Below are 18813 nucleotides of genomic sequence, written 5' to 3' on the forward strand. Positions count from 1 at the left end.
AATCTAATTTTAACACACTGAGTATTGCTTGTCTATATATAGTATATAATTGTGAAGGAGTAATGAGTTATAATTGGGGTGTCACCTTCCCTTTTTAAGACTGGTTCTCCTCAAAATTGATTCCTCATTTTACCTCAGAGAGTTTTTCCTCGCCTCTGGCTTCTGTGCCTTAGGAGTCGCAGATTTTTCGAAAGCTGCTTTGTGACAATGTTAAAAGCGCTATACAAATAAAATTGAATTGAATTGAATTAAATGAAATATATTTCCCTATAAATGAATGTCATTTTCATACATTCTTCCATTTTAAGCTTCTTCTCAGACTAAGACTGGACAACTTTTCACTAGCAATTACACTCGTCCCTGAGGATTTAATTCTGCTGAACCCAGATTAAATATTGGGAAAAACACACTGTCTGATATTGCCTGGCTGTGCCTTGCTTGCTTTAGTTGGCTTCACTAAAAGGTAAGAGATTGTGGGATGCTCTACCCATTGGCAACAGCACATGACTTCTAGGAATGAAGATTCATGCTCCCACAAAAGGTAATGGCTGTATTTCACACCTATCAAAGCTACGTTTGGCATGTCGGGATTGGAAGGTTGCTGGCTTGCTGGAAATTGCATTTTGGCAGAAGAATAGAAGACATTAAGACAGTGAGACAAATCTCACTTTCTCTGACAAGGCAAATCTGGCTGAAAACATTTTTTGCAGGGAATATGTATTTCTTCATACGTATATGTTAATACTTGTATATACAGTATATAATTAGTTCCTTTCCATTTTTCACACTAATAAAAAACAGTTTTTATATATGAATATAACTATATTTTTTTAGAAGAAATGGCAAGGTAAATAGCTAAAGTCTTGGGTATACTTTGCTTTCTAAATGTCAGGCTGTTTAATAGAGTGATATTCCTCACTGAAGGATAAATGAACCCCTGTAATTTATTGTGTGTGTGTGTTTTAATTGAACATTTTTTCTCAATAATTGAGGTTTATTAATATAAACCTAGCTACTGTCCGAGCGGTGAAGTTATACAAAATAATACACACGTTCTGCCAAATCAGAGTCGAGAATTCAACCACACTGTGCTATAAGCAAAGATAATTACTGTAATAAACCTTATTGTCTGAGCTAACATTTGTTATTATGTTATTAATTTTTGGTTGCTGATACCTATATTTCTCTGAGACATTGACTGCATTGGATAAATTATAGTTATAGCCTTATGGTCATAGTAGCAGGAAACTTGTTAAAACTTTTGGGGGTGAACTAGTGAAGAGTAATTGGCCAGCAGTTCTCTGTGCCAGACGCACAGCAATAGTGTCACTGAAAATATATGGTCCTCATTTGGAGAAAAGGCTTTTGGGAGACTTTATTTAGGTCAGAACTTCTCTCTTTTTTCGTTTCTGTATTAATTGAAGCAGTTATGATATCATGGAAAATATGCATATGAGGGTATGTAAGATAATAAATACCGTATTTCACAACCAGTTCTCATTCTTCTACCAATGGTCATTGTTACTGAAGTGGAACAGTTTTTGGAATTGGGTCAGTTAAACAACCAGATGTTTGGAGGACATCTAAGGTGAATATAGGGGTGGAGAAGAGAATTGGGAACTTAGACAAGGCTGCTCAATGGTTACTCTCCATGTGGGTTTTCAGGCCAATCTTTAAAAATGCTTTACCAGGTCTAGAGGTCAAAAAGTACCTTCTTATTTTCCAATGAAACATACAAGAGTGGATACAATATTCTGAAATGTTTTAAAGTAGAAGGCCAACTGTTTTCAACTTTTAGTTTGGGCTTTATATCATCTTCATGTAGCATGGTGGAGATCTGCAGAAATGTCAAAGCCTTAAAACTGAAAAAAATAAAATAAAATTAGGGTCCTGTGATTAGACAACTGATGCATGCTAACTAATTAGCCACACAGAACTACAATGGCTTAGCAGGGTGAAACAATAAATATTCATTAAGGCAATCTGTCAGGAGCAATATCTATTGTATTTCCTGGTTGGAAAAGCTGAAATTAGCACACATTTTCTCTTCAATTGCCCAGTTCTCGGCTGCATTCGGACTCCCTGTGGGCTGGCTTAGGAAGCGTGTCAGAAATGCATCAGCATGTTGTTATCTGATCACGTGACTGCAAATTAGCAGCCTCTTTCAACTCCAGCTACAAGGAACAGGAATGTCATAAGGCTCGGACTCAGAGTTTATGGTTGGATGTGTCTGAAAGTTAGCTTGGGTCAATCAAGTGGTGCAATGCAATTATGTGTCCGTGTGGATAATGATACATTATATTTTCATGGGTTTACTTGAAATTATAATGCCATGTATAAAAGTTCCAAGGAGCAAGAGCACCTTTTTTTTAAAAGCATATAAAAATTCCTAGTATTTTATGTACGTATGCAGGCCACATAGTGTAGTTAATTAACAAGTGAAATGATGTATCAAAAGAAGTAGTTTTAACTAAAGTATATGAAGTGAAAAGAGTTACTGTACTTACTGTATACACATGCTTGTTTTGAGTCAAAGAATTGGTCTACTCATTCTCACAACTATTCTTTATTTATGATATTTAATAATACAGGACCATTTTAGAACATTAAAGAAAATTACATGGTTTTAATTTAGTAATTTTAATTTAATATTGCTTCATATGGACAATGTTACTTTGTAAATATGACCATGTACTGTTTTTGGAATGGGAGTCATGGTTTTACACTAGTTTTGAATGTCTACTTAAATATTGTTCCTGTGACCTTGAGATCTCTGTCGGCAGCCACCAAATGAGGAAGATAAAAAGTAAGAGATTGGCTTTTTATTTTGGTGAGCAGAAAGGCACTTGGACAATGCCAAAAGCTTTGACATATACTCCTGTCTACATGTATCTGTAGGTAGTGAGAGATTTAAATAGTGATTGTATGTTTGCGACCTCTTCTACAAGAACACTGTACAAAGTAAAAAGAAAGGCTGTGAATGTGGCGTGAGATCGATGAAATGACATTTATTCATCACTACCATGGAGTTTTTATTTACATCTTCTTGTTTTAGGAGCTCAGGGCCTCCATCAAAGATTGACAGAGCAGCTAACAAAACAGGAAAACACCTTTTGTGGGTCTTTTAAAAAAGTAACTCTTTATTTCAGGTTTAACTCTTGATTGCAGGCTGAGGTAAATGTAGTAAGAGTGATCATCTCATTTTTTTGACCATATAAAATATCTCAAACAGTAACCTTAATGCATCAAATAGCTGAGTGAGTTTTCCACATTATACCAAACACTGAAAACAGGGAAGTATAATTTCTCTGACTGACTCGCATTTTTGTCTTATATTGGCGCAAAGCACTCACTGCAATTATTCATGTCAAATTGTCTACACACATTTTGTGTGATGAGTTACCATCTACAACGCATGTGTCATATCATTACTGTGTCAATATCTATTGGATTAGGAATGGCTATAGGACTGGGAAAAGGACTGTAGTTGTCAGGTCTCAGTAGTAAGGGTAATTCAATGCCACTATCTGTATCTGTTTAGTGCTCCAAATATCTGAATTTGGGTTTAAAACCAAAGTGGGCAAGGCCTAACATGGAAGCCTGGATTTTTGTTTATGAGTATCAGCCTTATCACTATGCCCAGTGGGAATTCTGGCACTGACAGTTCCTCAACCTCAGCTACCTCATGTGAGTTCGACATTGGTCTCTACCAGAGATGTGCACAGGACAGGTTGTTTTCTTATTTTTGTTTGCACCTGTCCACAATACTTTCTAACAAATTTAAGTGGTTCCAAAAAATTTTAATAAATTAGTAGCCTGATTCAAACCAGCATTTCCCTGAACAGGCAGTCACTAAGGATGAACGAACCTCCGGTTCATGTTAATGAATGTCATATTTGGTTACATCACCACTTACTACTCTAACTGAACATGCTCCCAGCAGCTTCTTCTTCCTCTTAAAGACAGCACCCACATGACCCTGTCCAGCATCTGCACCAAGTTGATGGGTCATCATTGTTTCCAGAGTCACACAAATGGTCTCTTTCAGCTGCTTCAACATCACTTCTCATGGCAGAAGTACCCTTAATTTCAACACCTAGCAATCTTACAGAGTGAAATGTTGAAGCTCTTTTTATCTACTTTATATAATACTCATGCCTTTATAACCCTCATATACTGTAATATGAAAGTAGACCCTTGATATCAGAGTCACATGCCTGTGGCAAGATGAGAGTCACCTCCTGTAATGGAACCTTCCTGTTTTCCATTTGTCCTTTGGAAGCTGTGTATGACAGATTGCTCTTCTAAGCTCCTTGTTCCTAGTTTTAATGTCAGAAAAGAAGAAGCATTTTTCACCCCTGGATTTTTTCAACCAAGCAGAATTACAATACTGAATTAGTTTTTATTAATTTTGCATTACTAATTTCATGTTAACTAATTTATTATGCAAGGATTTGAAATCACTACCCTCCTTTCTGGTGCTTTCTGGTGAAGTACATGTTCATATTCTACCTGTTCTCCCAGATCCAGCAATATGCATTCCACAAATGCCCCAATCTCTGGAATAGACCTAGCATCTTAGAGAAGAGACAGAAATAAGAATCCACTGTCAGCTGTGCTATAGACTCTCCCATCTTTAATATTCAGGATTCAAGATTTTGCATCGGATTTACAAACGTTTCAGACAGACAGCTGGGACGCAAAATGAACAATCAGGGTAAAGGCTGAAAGGCAGAAGTGGAAGTTATTTAGACTCATTTCTATATCAATAAAAATATTTAATGATTTATAAAATTAACAAATAAAAGGCGAGCGCTAAATTCTGAGGCATTAGCTGCTGCATTTGTTTACGGCTTATGGCTCTGCATTGACAGACTGACCCATCCTCTGTTTATAGGGTGCTATTTGTTTGTCACAAATGAATGATTAGTTTAATTTCCTAATGTCCTAATTTATGGGTTTGTGTTGGCTTGCTTTCTTTACTCTTACTCCCTGACCTAGTGAAGTAGCATGAGGATGTTTTTTTTGATAGAGACTCCAAAGCACTTCTATAAGTCGTCTGGATAAGGGCATCTGCTAAATGACATAAACGTAATAAAAAATAAGCAATTTTAACTTGACAGTATATTGCCGATATAAAAGTGCAGTAATCCATGCAAATTATATGATTTGACATTGATCAAGTTGAAGTTTACAGTAGTTACTCTTATTATGCATAAATTTACACACTCAGGAGCAGGATACAAACGATCATCCAAAATTATGAGATTTTCACAAAAAACAAATTTCCTTTGTACATATTCGTACTAACAATTTACACATAAATCTTTTCGTATCCAGCTTGATAAATGTGACCCGATGCTTGGGAAGTAGTTAGCCAGGCTTATCAAGAATGATACTGGGGAAAACTGGGGGAGTTGTTTCTGGCCTGGCCATGTTGACATGTATTATAGACCTATTTGATCAAAATATGTAGGTTAAAAAGTTTATGTAGGTTATGTGGTGGCACAGGACACAATAAGCTGTAAGTGTCCAAACTTGCTCTCTTTCTAGGTATTCTAAACCATTCCTGCATCAACAATTTAGCAAGTTATTTTGCATTTGGGATTATCCATTTTTTTTTTAGCAAATTTTATCTTAAATGGCCAAGTAGAATGAGATGATAAAGATAACTATTGAGCTAATGTGGATAAACTCATAGAGTGTGTGTGTGTGTGTGTGTGTGTGTGTGTGTGTGTGGAGTGGGGGAGTTTATGTACACGGGCAGTGATAGGTCAAGGAGTAAACAAAGCTTTCCAGTATTTTATGGTTTATATTGTAACCACTAATCCAATCAAGTGAGTCTTTAATTGCTGCTAAGTCCTTGTGTAAAAGGGCATGTGTGAAATGTTGAATCTCTTCCACAGCCTGGGAGGCCATAGCAGCCACCAACAGCAGCTAGCTAAACTCTTACACCTCTATCTCTCCTCAAAACAAAGAAACACATAAAGTTATCAAAAGATGTGTTCTACTTCACCCCTCCTGACTGTCAGGGTCAGAGAGAATTACCTGGATACTTTCTTTTGCTTATGCTGAGATCATCCCAGAATCACAGAATCTTGTGCTTCTTGAGATCATCCCAGAATCACAAAGTGACTTGATGGATTATTTGTGATAAATGCAGCTGTCATTCAGCCATCTTTCCCTTTCATATTCTCACCTCTTTTATTTTTTAGATTTTATATTGTATTTTTGGAGTAAATAAACAGTAAACCTGATTCTACTGAGAACTTCTGAGTGGTAAGAAATAATAATAATAATAATAATAATAATAAAAATAACAACAATAAAAAAAGCTGCAAGCAGCATTTTTGGGGGCCAAGCACCCAGACTCTGTCAGCCACACATTCACAGATACGATACAATTGTTTCCTAAGCAATCACAGGAAAGCAGAGCCACGGACAGTAGTGGAATTCTCTGAATGTAGGAGGAAAGGTCTCGATGAACAAATGGGCAGCAGGGTGGCATTGCTGCAGCATTGTTTAGACAGGTGTCAAGATGATATGAGCTAAATGTGGTGAAGACAAAATTTGGAGGAGGAGTAGCAAAAATGGCAATTAGATGTAAGCATTTTTGGCATGTTATTGTAACTTTTGACCAGTATGTGGCACTATCATAAAATTTGTTACATACCTTCAAGTCATGGTCCTGAAGAAGCCTACCAAGTTTTGTGTCAGTATCTCAACAAGTTGTTGTTGAGATACAGCCTCATATCCTATTTGGCGGCTTTGCCATCAGATTTGTTGGCCCATTACGGGCAAACTCTTTAGACTATTCAAAATTCTTTTGATAGCTTTTGTGAGGCTTACTCTGAAGATTATGTTTGCCAAATTTGGTGATGATTGGACAAAAGTTTTAGGATAAGTAGTGAAAAAAACTGCTTTTGACAAAATCCAAGATGGCGGAAAATCAGGATTATAAATGTATTTCCAATTAGGCCCAAATTTGACCCGATGGTGGCACTAGAGCGTTGGCAGCACTTGGCCCAAATTTGGTCAGAATGTTCCTTAGACCCTCCCCAGTGTGCCAAACATTTTACCAGATGTTTCTATGGGCTGCCATAGACACCCTACCCAGAAGAAGTAGGAGAAAGGAAAAAAAAAAAAACATAGAATAACAATAGGGTGCCTATGCACCTTTGGTGCTTGGCCCACTAATAATAATAATAAAAAAAACTCCACACAGCTTCTCAGGTGAGCTGGGTTGACAGACAGAGGTAGGGAAAGGGAAGCAGAAAGAACTGGATGTGGAAAGAAAGAGAAAGTGGACAAAGTCAGAGAGGTAAAGAGCAAGAAAGAATTGTAGTGTGAGCAATTGTCTCTCTGCCTGTCTGAAAGTGATGGCCATTAAAAAGAGGCCAGTTCCACTGCTGTCATGTCTCAGCCTCTGGGCTCAGTAGTATTAAGAAAGGCTGCAAAGACAGATGCCCACACTTCTGCTATCTGCAGCTCTCCACACAAATACCTTACTCTTACCAACAACCCCCTTCCCCTTCCCCTTTATGATCCCCTTCCTTGCATCTTGGAATTAAAGTCCATTGCTTTGCCACCAACTCATTCCCTTTTTTCTCTGTCTGTTTTGTCATTTGTGTGGTGCTGATGAGGTATGTTTTGGCGCTGATCTGTAATAATAACACATTATGCCAATAGATACAGTAGAGTGTAAGTGCATGGACGTTTTCTAAACAGTTGATGTATTGAAAAGTATTTCCTTCACCATCAGCCAAATTCCTAAAATATTGGGTTTAAGCTTATAAAGGGAATGAATTCTATTTTGATGTGATGTGGTCAGCACTTTCAAAATGTAAAAAAAACAATTCATTCACATATTTTACTCATTTCCTTCCCAATGACTGCTTTACCATATTTTTCATGCCCAGTCATGTTCTTCTGACTTGCTAAGAATGGTAGAAGTGTCAACTCCTTAAATCACTGCTTAATCATTTTGCAGGTCAAAAGAGCATCACTTTTCAGCAAAAGGTCCATGAATTATGGCAAAGCTAATAAATGAAACCTAACCTTAACCTCATGACTAAGTTCCTAGTTATTAATATTGTCTGTGCATTGACTTTAGCATGCATATATTTTCTCTCCATCTATTTTGTCTACTGACTAAATTATGTTTAACCAAGTGAAAACCAAATAGGAGCATAGTACTTGGAAATGAATATATTGCATGATCCCCTATCTCCTTTTCCATCAACCCACAACCCATGGTTGCTCTTCCACTGGTATTCTTAATCCCCTTCTTCTGAAATTCTCTGCCCCTTCATATCAAACTGCTGTACACCTTAAACCAGTTTAAACCTCTATTCAAAATGGTAGTTATGTTATGTATATAACTGTGGTTTTATGAACCCCTGATAACTGCCAGGGGGTGGTGAGAAAAACCTATAACATCTTGTATAGTATTTGCAATAAATACCACTTTCATACAGCTATCTTTCCCTGGAACCTTCTTGTCCAGTCCTTGCCAGGCACTGGTTGCAAATGACAACGACCCTTGGCAGTTATCTAGGGTTCATAGAACCACAGTGTACATACATAACTAGGATTTACAGTATTTCATTCCTTCTACCACCAGGGACGATGAGACTCATCTGGATTTGTATTCTACAATGTCATGAGGAATTGACTGAGGGACAACTTTAATGTTTTAGAACCTGGTAAAGGTTCATGGTGATGCCCTGGTAGCTGCAGCACAAAGGGCCAGGGGCAGCAAGCCTCAAAGATTCAAAGATTCAAAGCGTTTATTGTCATGTGCATAGTGAGGAAACCAAGTTTCCCTGTACAATGAAATTCTTTCTTTGATGTCCAAATTGAATGCCAAGATAAACACAAACTATGTAGAAAATAAAAACAGACATACACATACATACAAACAAACATAATAAAGTGTAGCTATGTTGCAGAAGTAGAAATATAGATTATGTATGTAGAAATATAGACTATGTACATCTGTATGTGTGTGTGCAATGTTGACTTGTGCAAAACAATATTACAGTACATGTAGTAACAGTAATGTGTTCACATGTAGCAGTAACATGAAGTATATCTCTATGTGCAATATTGACTTATGTACAAAACAATAACAATACAAATACAAAAACAAAAACAATAGTACAGTATCCTGTAGCAAATTGAGTGCAACTACACAATAATAACAGCAGCTGTCACATTGACAATGTGCAAACCGAAATGAAGCTTCTCGATAAGAAATAGCAGCAGTAATATTTACAAATGTGCAAATTGAGCTGTAGCAGTTCAGTCCACCTATCCTATGAGATATGTGAGATTGGTCTGTGTCCACTGGCTACCCATTTAAAAGTCTAATGGCTGAGGGGAAGAAGGAGTTCCTTAGTCTGGAGGTTCTGCATTTCACACTCCTGTACCTCTGTCCCGAGGGCAGGAGTGTGAACAGTCCGTATTGTGGGTGGTTTGGGTCCTTAAGGATGGAGGCAGCTCTCCTGTGGACTCTGCAGTGGTAAATAGTCTGCAGAGAGGGCAGTGGAGTCCTGATGATCTTCTCAGCAGTCTTCACCACTCTCCGCAGATGTTTGCGGTCCCTCACTGTAGTGCTGCCATACCACACAGTGATGCAGCTGGTCAAGACGCTCTCAACAACACAGCTGTAGATGTTGTTGAGGGTCTTAGGTGACATGCCATACTTCCTCAGCCTCCTTAGGAAGTACAGCTGCTATTGTGCTTTCTTAACCAGCTGGGTGGTGTTGAGTGTCCAGGTGAGGTCCTCGCTGATGTGGACCCCCAAATATTTAAAGCTGCTCACCCTTTCCACTTCAAGCTCTCGGATAAACAGTGGCTGGTGAGTTCTCCTCTCTTTCTTCATGTCCACTATCATCGCCTTTGTCTTGTCCGTGTTGAGGGTGAGGTTGTTGTCCTCACACCATGTCACAAGACTGGCCACCTCCCTCCTGTAGGCCACTTCATCTCCGCCAGTGATCCGTCCTATCACTGCGGTGTCGTCGGCGAACTTCACGATGATGTTGTCCTTGTGGGAGGTGACACAGTCATGTGTGAACAATGTGTAGAGGATGGGAGTGAGAACACACAGAGCCTCTACCTAATGCTCATGATGACGAGACACTTCTTGTAGAGTAGCATGTCAGCCCAACTATAAGCCATGCTGATGATGTCCACCACCCACCACATGATCTGCTACCTCATTCTAATTCCCTGAATTTATAATCACAACCACCTGTTCACGATCAGCACAATCCTTAAATAACCACATTCTACTTAATGAGCCTTTCTGTTTGTGTACACATTTTCTGGTGTTGATCCTGGCTGTTTTGTGTATTGAGTTCTGCCTACCTTAAGTATTTGCTGATGGCCTGATAGTGTGGCTGTCTATTATATTTGATTTTGGTTTGTCCTTTTGTATTTTGTCTGCTTTCTTCAATAAACCCTGTACTTGCATCAAAACTTATCTGTGCTTAATAGAAGCATTTATGGAGCCAGTGGGTTTTGATGAAGTTTGTCACACATTTTACTGCACAGGGAAGAGACATGGGGACACAACAGCTAGCCAGCATTCATGGATTGTTCAATGCGCTCTCCAGTTGAGTACCACAGCTTGCTTCCCCCTCTTTTTTTTCAGGAACACTCAGAACAAGCCCATTCATCCATTACCCACCTAAACAATTCAACAGTGATCCTGCAAAATTTCTTACTGCAGTGCTCCTTGTATTTCTCTGCCCAAGAGTTCGCCTCTGATTATAATAATATTGCACAGCTGATTTCTCTACTCACAGATAAAGCACTCACCTGGGCTATGCCATGTTGTCTCAAATACAGGAGATACACTAGTTTTTATGATTGGTTTGTCAAATCCTTCAGGGGGAACACCTTCTTGCAGTTAAGCAATGGGTCAGAATCACCACTGTGTATGGCCTGGACTTTTCGACACTTGCAGTGGGTGAAACAAGTGTGTTTCATTATGCACAATTCTGACTTTGAAGATATTTTTGTTTATATTTTTATTGCATAATATTGGCTTGAGCAAGCAGCAGTGTAATGTCCACCAGCACTGTCTGACAGTTTGATGTAACCCCAATGTGTCAGACTGAAATTCATGTGCACATTATAAATACACTTAAAAGATGCCAATGGAGTGCCATTTGATCTCAATATTGAATATCTAGATAATAGATGATAACTTGATTGTTAATTTTGTTCATTTAAAGCACACAGATTTTTTTTTTTTCACACTGAGACATCAGTGGAGATATGATCATAATCAAGGATTCAAAGATTTAATCAAAATCACAGATTTTTGAAGGATAGTTATGTAAGTATGTAAGTTATGTAAGTATAGTAAATGTGCTTGGTCAACTTATCCTTTAAATCGTGGGCACATTATACACAAAATACACAATATATTAAAAACAAATTGCAAAATAATAGGATCTGCCGGATCAAGTGCCATTTTATAATTTGCCAAATAAGGAGGGTGTAAGCCATATTGTTAAATTAAACCAATTTTTAGTGATTAATAATACAATAATGACTATTCATGCACAAATATATTAGCAAAATACTAGTCTCAAATGCTTATTTGAATGCTTGCCATTTTCTCATCCATATATCATTGTGTAAGGCTTTTCTAATTGTTCATTTTGAATGTCTCACACTTTTATATTCCTATTGCATTTGACAGCGATGAATAAAATTCTATCAGCATATTATACATTACATATAAAATGCTTAAATTCAATTCAATTAAATTTTATTTGTATAGCACTTTTTACAAAAATATGTAAATTAGGATATAAATTTTAAATGTATAAATTTATCCCTAACGAGCAAGCCAGAGGTGACGGTGGCAAGGAAAAACTCCCTGAGACGACACGAGGAAGAAACATTGACAGGAGCCAGACTCAGAAGGGAACCCATCCTCATCTCGGTGACAACAAATTACAAATAACTCCCTTCTATAACTGTATACTACATGGTCAAAAAGTGCAATTGTGTAACCAGGAAGTCTATTTTGTTGAAGTTATCAACTGTTCACTGATGGAGACTTGAGTGCAAAACTGTTTGTGGGAATTGCAGTCTAAAGCTCTTATAGCAATTGTAGTCCTAAGCCATCATAGCAAAACTGTTTGTATCAGTTGAAGTCCAAAGCCATCTTCATATTTTCTAAGTGGTATCATCCACAGTAATCTCGTGTAACTTCAGGCTGTCCTTTTGGGGCCATCGTCAGCAGCTGTGAGTGTTTTCCAAGTGATGAGAAATCTAACCAGAAGTAGGGCATCAGGATGAATCAGGCAGGTCCAGAGATCAGAAGGGGTCATGATCACTGGTATCTCAGGAGTAACATGCGTAGGTGATTTGTATAATTTGAATGGCACACCCTGATAATGAACTTCAGTGGCTGCATAACCTGACTGAAAACGATTACCTTTCTTTGCATAATTATTCATATAGTATAACTTGGGGATTTACCAACTTACCAACTCAATTTGTCAACTCCTGATGGGTGTCCTAATGACCCCCATAACAGGTTCAAAAAAGAGACTAAATGCACCCTGCCTGGATTAGGATTACCAGGACCAGGTGTGTGTGAGCAAGTGTCTGATGATCCGGCTACTTTTGTAACCCAGGCTGACTCAGCCTGAAATGGTGATACTGAGCTATCTTGTGGACGCAAGATGAAGGGTGGGGGTCAGGTGCAGTGCGAATCAGGCAGCAGGAGTGTGATGGACAGTTTGAGACAGACTAGCCCCTTTCAATGTAAATTGGCTTGAGTGAACTTCTCAAGTATCTGTTCTGGTTTTGGACTGTTCTGCAAAAATAAGCTGGTCCGAATCTGTTTGCCAGATCTTTGGAAAGGTTTGGACTAGATCAGGGTAATAGGGTAGTTTTGCTATCAGGGCATGGTTCTCTCTCACAAAAGAGTAGGCTGCTCTCTTTATGTAAGGGCATCTGCCAAAGGAGTTTAGGGACTGCGTCTTAAGTTCTTATTCATAAGTGTTGGAAAATGAATTTGAGATATGAATTTGACAAATGGATCGGGTCAGCAGCAGTGTTACAGTTGCTATGCCAGTCTGTAGTGGTGAAGCAGGAGCTCAGTTTGTGAATGAAGCTCTCTGTTTGCCAGTCAATCTGATCACATGCTGTTGCAAATGCACGTGACAGAAATGAGGTTCTATCACAGGGTTCCTGGGTGAACTCTCCATGATAGGGTGAGTAGCTTGACAATCCAGGAGAGACTTGGTACTCTGCTACTCCAAATTAGTCAGCTGAGGTGTTTTGGGCACCTTACAAAGGAGGACCTGCTTAAAAAGGAGGACCTGCTTAAAAAGGAGGACCTGCTTTGAGATATGATCTCTCCAGCAGGTCCTGGGTCTGGCCCAGGGTCTCTCTGTCCAGTAGGATGTGCCTGATACAGCTCTAGTGGTCTACTGGTCAGAGAGACCTTGGGCCAGACCCAGGACTTGCTGGAGAGCTTATGTCTCACATTCGGCTTGGGAACATCTGGGAATCCCCACAGGAGGAGCTGGCTGAAAATAGAGAAGTCTGGCATGACCTTTTCAGCCTGTGGCCACCGTGACCACCACCAGAAAAAGCAGAAGGAAAATGAATCATTGAAAAATGAATTTCCAGATTCTGTCATATAATGAAATCCAGTACAGACTGATTTGAGAATGTAAAGAAAGAAATTGCCTAGAAAAGCTTTGAGAAAAAAATTACTGCTATAGCTGTAAATCTGTATATTTTGTTTACCGTCTAACTCTGAACAGCACAAAGGCTTTGCATTCTTCATCAGACAAGCAACAAATGCAGAACAAGGATGACTCCATCAACAGTTAACGTATTCCTCTTCTTGCTGAAGCAGTAATTGTCTTGTAATTGCACTCAGTGTTTCCTCATCCGTTTATTAAGCAACACTTTGTTAGATGTTGTATGCAGAGTAAATGGTGTCCTGGGCATTCATACAAGTCCACTCTGGCCAATTGAACTCTGTGGGCGGAAATTAAACCATTGTTTAACACTGAAATGCGTAGCAGAAGAGGAACTTGGGATGTACACAATCTACAGGATGCCTTGTTTTTTTTTCCCTGCAATATCTCTCTTGGTGGCAACATGTGAGGTTATGATTCCTTTGTAACTCCTTATACCCCTGATAGTAAAGGTATGTGGTTATTAAAGTAAGTAGTGCAATACTGGACCTGCTTAAAATCCTAAGATGTGCCCTATTTTATAAATGTGGGCTACCTGCAGATTTCCTGCACTGATAAGGAAGAATAGTGTGAAACTTCTCCAAGTGAAAAACTTTTGGATGATGTACAACCACAACAACAAATGTTCTTTATAAACATTATTACTAATAGAAAATAATTTTCTTTATTACTAAAGTTCTAAGAAAACCTATCTGGTTAAAAGTCTTCAGTAAATGCTTTATCCTGGTCAGGATTGAGGGATACTGCACTGTCAGAAAAAGTACAAGTACATATTTTACTAAACTATACCTTTCCTTGTCGATGGAAGGTTTAAAGGTACACTACATGCAGCTTTCAAGGTAAGAGATACATACTAAAGGTATAGATTTATACTGTTTTATCTGCAAGTATGGACGTGAGGAACTTTGGTTGGGATGCATATGCACTCATTCAGAGCTATATATGATATATTATATAGGATAATATAAAAGATATAAAATGGATTGTGTATAGGATATACACAACCAGGCTTATGCATGAAATTTATTTCTAAGATAAATGTAAAATAATGTCCATGTGTGAATTTATTTCTGAATCAATAAGTGTTTTTTCTTACATCTTTATCTATAGTATTTCCAGTGGAATGACTCCAGCCCATTACAATTCATCAAGTTTGTAAATTAATATGATGGCAAAAACATTTGCAATTTCTTGCTTGTATTTTCAGACTGCTAAAAAAATAAAAAATAAATTTTCAGCTCAATAAAAATTGTAAGATTTTGTCTGAAAGTTTAGGCGCAGGCCATGAACCAGGATTAGAGGTTGTAGCTTTGTTAACCTGAAGGATTGTGTAATAAATTGCACTTTCCCCAAGCCTGTGGGGCATCTATCTACAGCTTGAACAGTCAGTGTGTGTTCAATCACCTCAGAGCGATTGTAAAGTCTCTTTGCCAGAGAGATGCCAAATAAATTTTTTCTCCAACCCTGAATCTACGAAAGCTGTGAGTTGTACCTGCTCTGAGTGTGTGAACCACACAGCAGCATTGCACTCAGTTTAAATGAGTGGAGGGCTTAAGGGCTACCATTGCTCCACTTACTAGAAGCCCTACTTCTAGTGAGTGCCTGCTTTTAAATTCAACTCTGGGCATTGCTTAGAAAAGTCCCCTTTGGAGCTACGGTAAAGCCGCTGCATTCATTTTTCCCCCTATTTATTACTATCCATTTGGGCAGCCTTGATCATCCCACTTACACGGGTTCCTCGTCAGAACAAAAACAGAATTAAATGTTTGAGGCATGGTCATAGAGGGTGAATAAAATATGACTCCTACGGTGCCTGGACAGAAATAAGAGGCATGAAAATAACAAATAGTTGGGGAATTAGAGGATAGAAATATGTATTATTAATTATTAGTTAATTTCTTTGCAAGTTCTAACATCTCTATCCACTTGATGTTATGAATGATAGCTGTTAATTACCCTCAATACTCAATTAAATATGACATTCATTTTTTAAATATTTTAAATACTATACAGCAATATATCAACCAAACCTTTGTAAATATTTACAAATCACTTATGAAAAAATCTGAAAAAAATCTTATTACATGCAAATGTAATAAGTCCCTTCAGAACTATTAAGACTTTGTTGAAATACTGAGTCCTTGTGACTACCCTCTCCGGTCTTATATTTCAAACAATGACTCATTTGGTGTACTTAGCAATTTTAGCCTACTTAGCAATTCTAACTTAGCATATTTTAAAATGCATGGAATAACCATGCAACAGCATTAGCATATTATAAAGTAGATGGGCTAAATTAAAAACTAATGGGTTGAAGTCGTGACCTTGCAACAAGGTTCTGAAAGACACACACTGCCCGAACTTTGCAATAAAATCAGTTATAATGCAGAGTACAATATGGGGATAGCATTTCTTTGTTTGTTCGACAGAATAATACAGAAACAAAGAGGCTCATTTTATACATTCGTCTATGGCATTGTAAATAAGAGAGAACCCACATGCCTGTGCTTTTATGATTGTCGAATGTGCCTGCAATGAGTGACTCAATTGAACTTGTATTGCTTGAGGCCTCCTGGAGAATAGTGCTCATCAAACGGAGCAATAGGGTGTTCAACGTTTAGGGGAGAATAGGAAATAAGTAAACTAATGAGGTGTGGTGATTGAAAGCATCTCAGTCGGGGACAGAGAGCAGTAATGCTTTTGGCATCATTAGAGCTGTTGACATGATGGAGAAGGTAACGCGTCAGAAAACGTCCGGGCTGTTATTTTTCATAACATGGGGCACATCAGTGGATGATCAGGCAACTGATATGTGCGATGGTACATGAGCCTGGGTGATTTTGACTAAATGTTAACCTAATAATAATTGAAGTGGGAGGAGGAGATTAATTAGTCGGCGTTCCACCATCCAACAAGAGAATTTTGATCAAAATGAAATTCATGGTTCCTGATTTTTGTTCTGCTATTGTTAGCTCTTTTTAAACTTTCTTTGTCAGTTGCAATCTAACTGTGTTTCTATTGTTTACTAGAATTGATGCTCATCTGCCAGTTGTGTTAACTGATTATAGATCAGCCTTGGTGGTCTCTGATTTTCTGTTGTCTGACATCTGTGGTGGATTTGGACCAAATCTGGCATACTGAATCAGAAAATGTGACTTCCTGAACTGTCTTCTCATATATTAACCTTCCAAAGACTTCCAGGTTGTTTTTCTTTAGTGGTAAATTAATTGTATCCCTTGAGTAACACCAAAAGACACACTTTACCCCAAATGTATGCTTTTTTTTAATCACAAACACTATAAATGTGAAAACAAGCAACGTTTAGAAACAGAATTTTCAACAGGTTTTCTCAGCATGCTTCTATAACCTGATAATGAGAAATAATTAGTAGAAAAATTACCTGCGTTTGTTATTGCAGGCAGTAACCTTAGAGGGTTAAGAGAGAACACACTAGAAACAAACCACTGGAAATCAAATAGCCCTTCACTGAATGAAACATTTCAAGTCAGTCAGCACCTTTCATAAATAATCAAAACCATTTACGCTCATACTGGAATAATTAAATGTGGTGTTAATCATAGCTGAGTTCTGAATCTGAAAATAGCAGTTTTAAGTCTTTAGCACAAAAAAAAAGGTTACTTTGTTGTAAGAAACATGAGGGATAAGAAAGAAAAATATAGGCAGTGGCCTGATCTGATATTAAATTTAGGTTATTCTGTCAAATATTATACAACAACCACTTTTATAGGAATTCCTGCATATACGTGCAATTATCCAATTAGCCAATCATGTGGAAGCAGCAAAATGCATAAAATTATACAGATACAGGTCAAGAGTTTCAGTTAATGTTCACGTCAGAATGAAGAAAAAAATGTGATCTCAGTGACTTTGACTGGCATGACATGGCATGGTTGTTGGTGCCAGATGGGCTGGTTTGAGTATTTCAGAAACTGCTGATCTCCTGGGAATTTCACACAAAACAGTCTCTAGAGAGACATTACACAGAATGGTGCGAAAAACAAAAACATGATGATGATGATGGAAGTCAGAGGAAAATGGTTAGACTGGTTCGAGCTGACAGGAAGGCTACGGTAACTCAAACAAGCACTCTTTACAACCACGGTGAGCAGAAAAGCATCTCAAAACACACAACACAATAAAACCTTGAGGTGGATGAGCTACAACAGCAGAAGACCACATCAGGTTCCACTCCTGACAGCCAAGAACAAGAATCTGAGGCTACAGTGGGCACCAGCTCACCTGGATCAAACTAATTTTCTAATTTATAACAAAAACTGGACTAGTATTTTGGCAAAATGATTAATTATTTAGTTAATTATTATTATTTATTATTATTTATATATTATATTATTATTGTAATAATATTAACTAACTATTTATTATTATAAATAATAATTAACAAAATAATTATTATTTTAAATAAATTATTTAATTAATTATTAATAAATTATTCAGTTGCTGAAGAAAGTAATATAATTATTTTCTATTACCTCTTTTTCTTTTGAATATAGTGTCTTGATAGTATTTACCTCATAATTTGTAGGTGGGCAACTGTATGAATCTTTGTTATTTTTCATATTATATAGCTACATCCCATCCTGAGGCATTATGATAAAAACAAACTCATGATTATTTTTCCTTCCTTTGCCCATGGCCATGTAACTAGGAGATTTGGTGCCATTATGTTAAAAAATATATATTTTTTTTGTAAGGAGCAGAAGAGAAGTCTCAGCAGATTTGAGCTCTGACAGTGAAATTGCAGAGGAAATAATGATTTCATGCCACCATTTGTACCCACTCCAAAAAAAAAAGAAAGGCTTTGCCAGATGATTCAGGCTGAAACATTGTGAGACACTTAATCAAGCAGATATCAAAATATAAAAAGCATCACACACAGATGAATAATTACAATCTGCTTAAGCAGATGCAATCTGGAAAGCATTTGTTTTCTGACATTCATAAACAGTGTTATTTATTTCAGTCCAGGCCTAAAAGGCTTGGGAATGCTCTGGTGTGGAGATTTGAGAGAGCAACCTGATAAATCATTGTG

The sequence above is a fragment of the Pangasianodon hypophthalmus genome, chromosome 5 (genome assembly GCF_027358585.1).
Source record: "Pangasianodon hypophthalmus isolate fPanHyp1 chromosome 5, fPanHyp1.pri, whole genome shotgun sequence".
Lineage (NCBI taxonomy): Eukaryota > Metazoa > Chordata > Actinopteri > Siluriformes > Pangasiidae > Pangasianodon > Pangasianodon hypophthalmus.